The 7,500-nt window shown below is 49.4% G+C and overlaps 1 non-coding gene across 1 annotated transcript; it reads right to left on the reverse strand.

Moving 5' to 3' along the window:
• Nucleotides 1-1,883: 1,883 nt before the first annotated feature.
• LOC143175348 (5.8S ribosomal RNA) lies at nt 1,884-2,038 on the reverse strand. The gene has a single exon (XR_013000163.1). It is a non-coding gene; the product is annotated as a 5.8S ribosomal RNA (ribosomal RNA).
• Nucleotides 2,039-7,500: the final 5,462 nt, after the last annotated feature.

Raw genomic sequence — 7,500 nt, forward strand, 5'->3', positions numbered from 1 at the left:
TCGCGAACGCGTCTTATGCGCCTCACCAGTGGTCTCTGCTGCGTCGCGTGTCTATATTCTCTTTTTACACTCTTCTCCTTCTTCTATCACATTTTACTCGATCGCGAAAAAGACTCTCGCTAGACGATCTCGCGCTCCGGTTAACTTTAACGCCCGTCCGAGAAGAATTTTCGGGGACTGGACGACCGAAGCGGATCTCGCGCGGTCTCGCGATCGACAGTGAAGAGAAGTGCAGAAGAGGAAAAGAAGACACGACAAACACACACCATGGGGCGACCGACGCGTTCGTTTCAACGCTTTCGCACAAAGTCGGCGGCGGTTATATATTTATATCATTATATTCCGGCGGACGGGACGCGACGTTCGAAAGCCTCGCCAAAGAGGAGCTCCTGCCTCTTCCTCTCTCTTTTCTACGAGAAAAGATAAACGTATTTTACGGGGATACGGAAACGTTACCACGTGGTGTCACACACGATCGTCCGTCTCTTCTCTATAGCAGAAACCGATAAAAATACACCTCCCGAAAGAGAGTATATGGTGATTCTTTTTATATATATATATATATTTCGAAATACAACTGAACGTGGCGGAAGCGCACGGTGGTGGTCCAGCGAGGACACGCGACGACGGGGAATAAGAACTATTCGACCCGTTACGAATACGCATGCTCGTCCCGCACGATTTTAACACACACCGTGTTTTTCTCCAGTCGTCAAAGCGTTCGTGCGTCGAATTCGAAAAATAAAAAAAAAAGAAAAACACCTTTTCTCTCTCTCGGGGTAAAAGAGTCGATGTGTATTGTGTATAAAGGTTCTGCGAGAAGTCTCGTTTTGACGTGTGTTCCGCCGATAACGACGATCCTCCGAAACGGGGATACAGAAACGTTACACCTCACAACACGATCTCCGTCTCTTCTCTATAGCAGAAACCGATAAAAATACACCTCCCGAAAGAGAGTATATGGTGATTCTTTTTATATATATATATTTCGAAATTCAACTGAACGTGGCGGAAGCGCACGGTGGTGGTCCAGCGAGGACACGCGACGACGGGGAATAAGAACTATTCGACCCGTTACGAATACGCATGCTCGTCCCGCACGATTTTAACACACACCGTGTTTTTCTCCAGTCGTCAAAGCGTTCGTGCGTCGAATTCGAAAAATAAAAAAAAGAAATACACCTTTTCTCTCTCTCTCGGGGTAAAAAGAGTCGATGTGTATTGTGTATAAAGGTTCTGCTGCGAGAAGTCTCGTTTTGCCGTGTGTTTCGGTAACGACGATCCTCCGAAACGTACATCTCATTCGTAAGAGAGGAAGAAAACAATCTCCCTGGGGCCAGTCGGTAATATACCGACATACGACGTGTCGTGCACATCCGTCTCACGCACGGTATACAAAATATGAATAAAACGTGTGTAGTCTCTCTCTCTCTCGACTTCTTAATATTTTCTTTCACCTCTGACGCATCATTTCAGGTGACGTCGGGAGCGCGGGAAAAAAAATTTTTCTAAACACACGAAACCGTTCATCTCACGAACAGCCGAAAAAGTTGTCGCTCAGATCCATATCGCAGTGGAGCGGTATCCGCGGGCGGTCGTAATTGAACGACGCACGACGCCGCGAACACTCACGCGAGTCCATACAAACGATTCCGATCGTTTTGCAACAACTAGAACGTACACTGTCCGTGAAATTCACAGAATTTTCGCGTGTCCGCGACAAACGCCGACGAGACACCCATCGTTCGCTCGTACGTAGCATCCTTCTCTTAACCCGACTCAGAAACGTTCTTTGCGCCCTTCGGTAAAAAAACGTTCGATCCGAAGAGGTGAACGACGGCGGGGATTTGACAGAGCTACGCAAGCAGTGTATGGTACGTAAACGACCCTCAGCCAGGCGTGGTCCAGGAATTGTATCCGTGGACCGCAATGTGCGTTCGAAATGTCGATGTTCATGTGTCCTGCAGTTCACACGTTGACGCGCAATTAGCTGCGTTCTTCATCGACCCACGAGCCAAGTGATCCACCGTTCAGGGTAATCGTATAAATTTTATATTTCACATATATAATTTTATTCTCATTTGTTCGACCTAATATCTCTCTTCTTTCAAAGAGAAGATAAAAGTTGATACCTGAATCTCCGACCAGCGCGCGAAGGAGATTCAGGCGTCGCCTTGGAGACGACACCGAAGCCTTTCGAGACGAAAAACGTTCAAGTAATATGTATATATTTCTCGACGTTCCGGGCGTATAGTGCATTCAAAAACCCGCGAAAGACGCAGAAGACTCGCACGCGTGGAAACGACGGGGATATATTTTGTATCCTACCCGATACTGAATCCATCGCGTGCAGTCGACCCTCGCGTTCTTCCGATCAGACGCATCTATTGTTGCGCGCATGTTTTCGCGTCGCATCGCGCGAAACGTTGCACGAATCGTACCGATCGATCGATTGAAAGCAAATAATGAAAAAAGACTTCACAGCTGGCTCTTTGCCGGTCATTCGTCCCATGTTATCTCTTGCCGCGAAATTGGCGCGCAAGAGTTGGGTGTCAGACGCGCGGCTTTAAAACGAGCTTCACGGCCGGTCCCTTCGTTACCGCTTTCGTTCTTTCTCTCGGAACGACCATGAACGAACACGACGAGCGACGCTACGGCATACACACGTCCACGGATTCGATTAAAAAAACAGACTTCACAGCTGGCTCTTTGCCGGTCATTCGTCCCATATTATCTCTTGCCGCGAAATTGGCGCGCAAGAGTTGGGTGTCAGACGCACGGCTTTAAAACGAGCTTCACGGCCGGTCCTCTCAATTCCGTGTACGGTACACGCAAGATGCGGGTTCCACTTCCAGACTACCCGGTCCCTTCTCTCTACGAGAATCGATAGTAGAAGAACGGCTCGAAAACGCGTCTCAGAGACTAGGGGAAAAGAAGCGGTATGCGAGCGAAACGAAAACGCATTATGGAAACGTCGCGAAACAATGTTCGACGGTTGCTCGGTTCCAATCGTGCGGCCGTTTCAATTTCTCGTGCGCTTCACCGTCCCTCCGTAACTCTGGCCGATCGCGTATACCGAAGAGCCGACACGCGCAAAAACCACAGGCATTGTATACTGTATATATATATGTTACAGTCACAGCCTTCGCGCGTTTTACTCTCCGACGCGGGGTTTCCACGACGAAAGAGAGACAGTTTCGTGGCGGGTGACTCGGCCGAATCGCTACGACGGGTATTTCTATTATAGAACGAATCATCGCCACCCTTTACCAGTGCCCGACGAAGGAATCACAAGGTCATCTGGAGTTTACAATGCCAGCGACGGTAATTCCAACGAAGACCCGATAAGTCAACTCATCGTTCTATTTCTCCCCGTACAGACAAGCGAATCAACGCTATCGCACCTCACGCATGCACGAACGTTCTCTTCGCGTGAATCGTCCCATCGTCGAAAGATATAGCCGCTTGGAGATCGTGGCCCATCAAGTTCTTCCGTAACTCCTGCGCGATCGCGTACCCCGGAGAGCAGGCAACCGGTGAACCACAGGCGTATAAACTATAGTCTTCTATAGCAAGCCTTCGCGTTTACTCTACGACGCGGGGATTCCACGACGAGAGAGATTTTCGTGGCGGGTGACACGGCCGAATCGCTACGACGGGTATTTCTATTATAGAACGAATCATCGCCACCCTTTACCAGTGCCCGACGAAGGAATCACAAGGTCATCTGGAGTTTACAATGCCAGCGACGGTAATTCCAACGAAGACCCGATAAGTCAACTCATCGTTCTATTTCTCCCCGTACAGAAAAGCGAATCGGCGCTATCGCACCTCACGCAAGCAGGAATGATCTCTTCGCGTGGATCGTCCCATCGTCGAAAGATGTAAGACGTACAGAAATCGTGGTCCATCACGATTATTCGTAACTCTCCGAGTCGCGTATCTGAGAGTAGGGCAAACGGAGAACCACAGGCATAAATAATACTATATATTTCTTATATATAGTTAGCCTTCGCGTTTTACTCTCCGACATGGGGATTCCACGACGAGAGAGAGTTTCGTGGCGGGTGACTCGGCCGAATCGCTACGACGGGTATTTCTATTATAGAACGAATCATCGCCACCCTTTACCAGTGCCCGACGAAGGAATCACAAGGTCATCTGGAGTTCACAATGCCAGCGACGGTAATTCCAACGAAGACCCGATAAGTCAACTCAACGTTCTATTTCTCCCCGTACAGAAAAGCGAATCGACGCTGTTGCACCTCACGCAAGCACGAACGTTCTCTTCGCGTGGATCGTCCCATCGTCGAAAGATGTAAGACGCACGGAAATCGTGGCACATCACGTGTTTTCGGAACTCTGTCGACCGCGTATCTCAGAGACGACGCGCGCGAACCACTGGCATATACTATTATATATCGCGTTTTACCCTCCGACGCGGGGATTCCACGACGAGAGAGAGTTTCGTGAGCGGGTTGACTCGGAAGAAACGCTACGACGGGTATTTCTATTATAGAACGCATCATCGCCACCCTTTACCAGTGCCCGACGAAGGAATCACAAGGTCATCTGGAGTTTACAATGCCAGCGACGGTAATTCCAACGAAGACCCGATAAGTCAACTCAACGTTCTATTGCTCCCCGTACAGAAAAGCGAATCGACGCAATCGCACCATACGCGTGCACGTAACAACTCTTCGCGTGGATCGTCCCATCGTCGAGAGACGTAAGTTTCCATACTATGAATTCGCGTTTTACTCTCCGACGCGGGGATTCCACGACGAGAGAGAGTTTCGTGAGCGGGTTGACTCGGAAGAAACGCTACGACGGGTATTTCTATTATAGAACGCATCATCGCCACCCTTTACCAGTGCCCGACGAAGGAATCACAAGGTCATCTGGAGTTTACAATGCCAGCGACGGTAATTCCAACGAAGACCCGATAAGTCAACTCAACGTTCTATTGCTCCCCGTACAGAAAAGCGAATCGACGCAATCGCACCATACGCGTGCACGTAACAACTCTTCGCGTGGATCGTCCCATCGTCGAGAGACGTAAGTTTCCATACTATGAATTCGCGTTTTACTCTCCGACGCGGGGATTCCACGACGAGAGAGAGTTTCGTGAGCGGGTTGACTCGGAAGAAACGCTACGACGGGTATTTCTATTATAGAACGCATCATCGCCACCCTTTACCAGTGCCCGACGAAGGAATCACAAGGTCATCTGGAGTTTACAATGCCAGCGACGGTAATTCCAACGAAGACCCGATAAGTCAACTCAACGTTCTATTACTCCCCGTACAGAAAAGCGAATCGACGCAATCGCACCATACGCGTGCACGTAACAACTCTTCGCGTGGATCGTCCCATCGTCGAGAGACGTAAGTTTCATAGTAAGCCTTCGGCGTTTTACTCTCCGACGCGGGGATTCCACGACGAGAGAGAGAGTTTCGTGAGCGGGTTGACTCGGAAGAAACGCTACGACGGGTATTTCTATTATAGAACGCATCATCGCCACCCTTTACCAGTGCCCGACGAAGGAATCACAAGGTCATCTGGAGTTTACAATGCCAGCGACGGTAATTCCAACGAAGACCCGATAAGTCAACTCAACGTTCTATTTCTCCCCGTACAGAAAAGCGAATCGACGCAATCGCACCATACGCGTGCACGTAAACAACTCTTCGCGTGGATCGTCCCATCGTCGAGAGACATAAGTTTTCATAGTATTAATTCGCGTTTTACTCTCCGACGCGGGGATTCCACGACGAGAGAGAGTTTCGTGAGCGGGTTGACTCGGAAGAAACGCTACGACGGGTATTTCTATTATAGAACGCATCATCGCCACCCTTTACCAGTGCCCGACGAAGGAATCACAAGGTCATCTGGAGTTTACAATGCCAGCGACGGTAATTCCAACGAAGACCCGATAAGTCAACTCAACGTTCTATTTCTCCCCGTACAGAAAAGCGAATCGACGCAATCGCACCATACGCGTGCACGTAACAACTCTTCGCGTGGATCGTCCCATCGTCGAGAGACGTAAGTTTCCATACTATGAATTCGCGTTTTACTCTCCGACGCGGGGATTCCACGACGAGAGAGTGTTTCGTGAGCGGGTTGACTCGGAAGAAACGCTACGACGGGTATTTCTATTATAGAACGCATCATCGCCACCCTTTACCAGTGCCCGACGAAGGAATCACAAGGTCATCTGGAGTTTACAATGCCAGCGACGGTAATTCCAACGAAGACCCGATAAGTCAACTCAACGTTCTATTGCTCCCCGTACAGAAAAGCGAATCGACGCAATCGCACCATACGCGTGCACGTAACAACTCTTCGCGTGGATCGTCCCATCGTCGAGAGACGTAAGTTTCATAAGTAAGCCTTCGGCGTTTTACTCTCCGACGCGGGGATTCCACGACGAGAGAGTGTTTCGTGGCGGGTGACTAGGCCGAAACGCTACGACGGGTATTTCTATTATAGAACGAATCATCGCCACCCTTTACCAGTGCCCGACGAAGGAATCACAAGGTCATCTGGAGTTTACAATGCCAGCGACGGTAATTCCAACGAAGACCCGATAAGTCAGCTCATCGTTCTATTTCTCCCCGTACAGAAAAGCGAATCGACGCTATCGCACCTCGCGCGAGCACGTAACAACTCTTCGCGTGGATCGTCCCATCGTCGAGAGACGTAAGACGCACGGAAATCGTGGTTCATCGCGTCTTTTCCTACTCTCTTGAATCGCAATTTCGTATAGAGCCTACACACGCGAACCACCGGCATATACTATTTCTTCTCTCATAGTAAGCCTTCGCGCGTTTTACTCTCCGACGCGGGGATTCCACGACGAGAGAGTGTTTCGTGGCGGGTGTCTCGGCCGAATCGCTACGACGGGTATTTCTATTATAGAACGAATCATCGCCACCCTTTACCAGTGCCCGACGAAGGAATCACAAGGTCATCTGGAGTTTACAATGCCAGCGACGGTAATTCCAACGAAGACCCGATAAGTCAACTCATCGTTCTATTTCTCCCCGTACAGAAAAGCGAATCGACGCTATCGCACCTCGCGCGAGCACGAAACAACTCTTCGCGTGGATCGTCCCATCGTCGAAAGATGTAAGACGCACGGAAATCGTGGTTCGGCGGGCTCTATGCGCCTTGTTCAAAGTAAAAAAAAAAAATTTCGACGGACGGGAGAAGTGTATTTCTCCGCGCGTAAGCCGTTCGAAATTTCCGACGGACGGGAGATGAACTCTCCGCGCGTAAGCCGTCTAGTCATACAGCAGAGCAGGTATCGAGATACCTCTCTGTGCATGATCGTTCAAGTATTTTTCACGAGGAAGCGTTGTTGCACGTTTATCGCTCCTTCCTCCTCTGTATATATAATATTATTTCTCTTGTGTATCGAGTGTGTGCAGAAATTGAACTCGTACACTTATATATATATATATGTATGTATCTTTCGCTCCTTTTTATATTATC

This window comes from Nomia melanderi, unplaced genomic scaffold (genome assembly GCF_051020985.1).
Source record: "Nomia melanderi isolate GNS246 unplaced genomic scaffold, iyNomMela1 scaffold0064, whole genome shotgun sequence".
In the NCBI taxonomy this organism is placed as follows: domain Eukaryota; kingdom Metazoa; phylum Arthropoda; class Insecta; order Hymenoptera; family Halictidae; genus Nomia; species Nomia melanderi.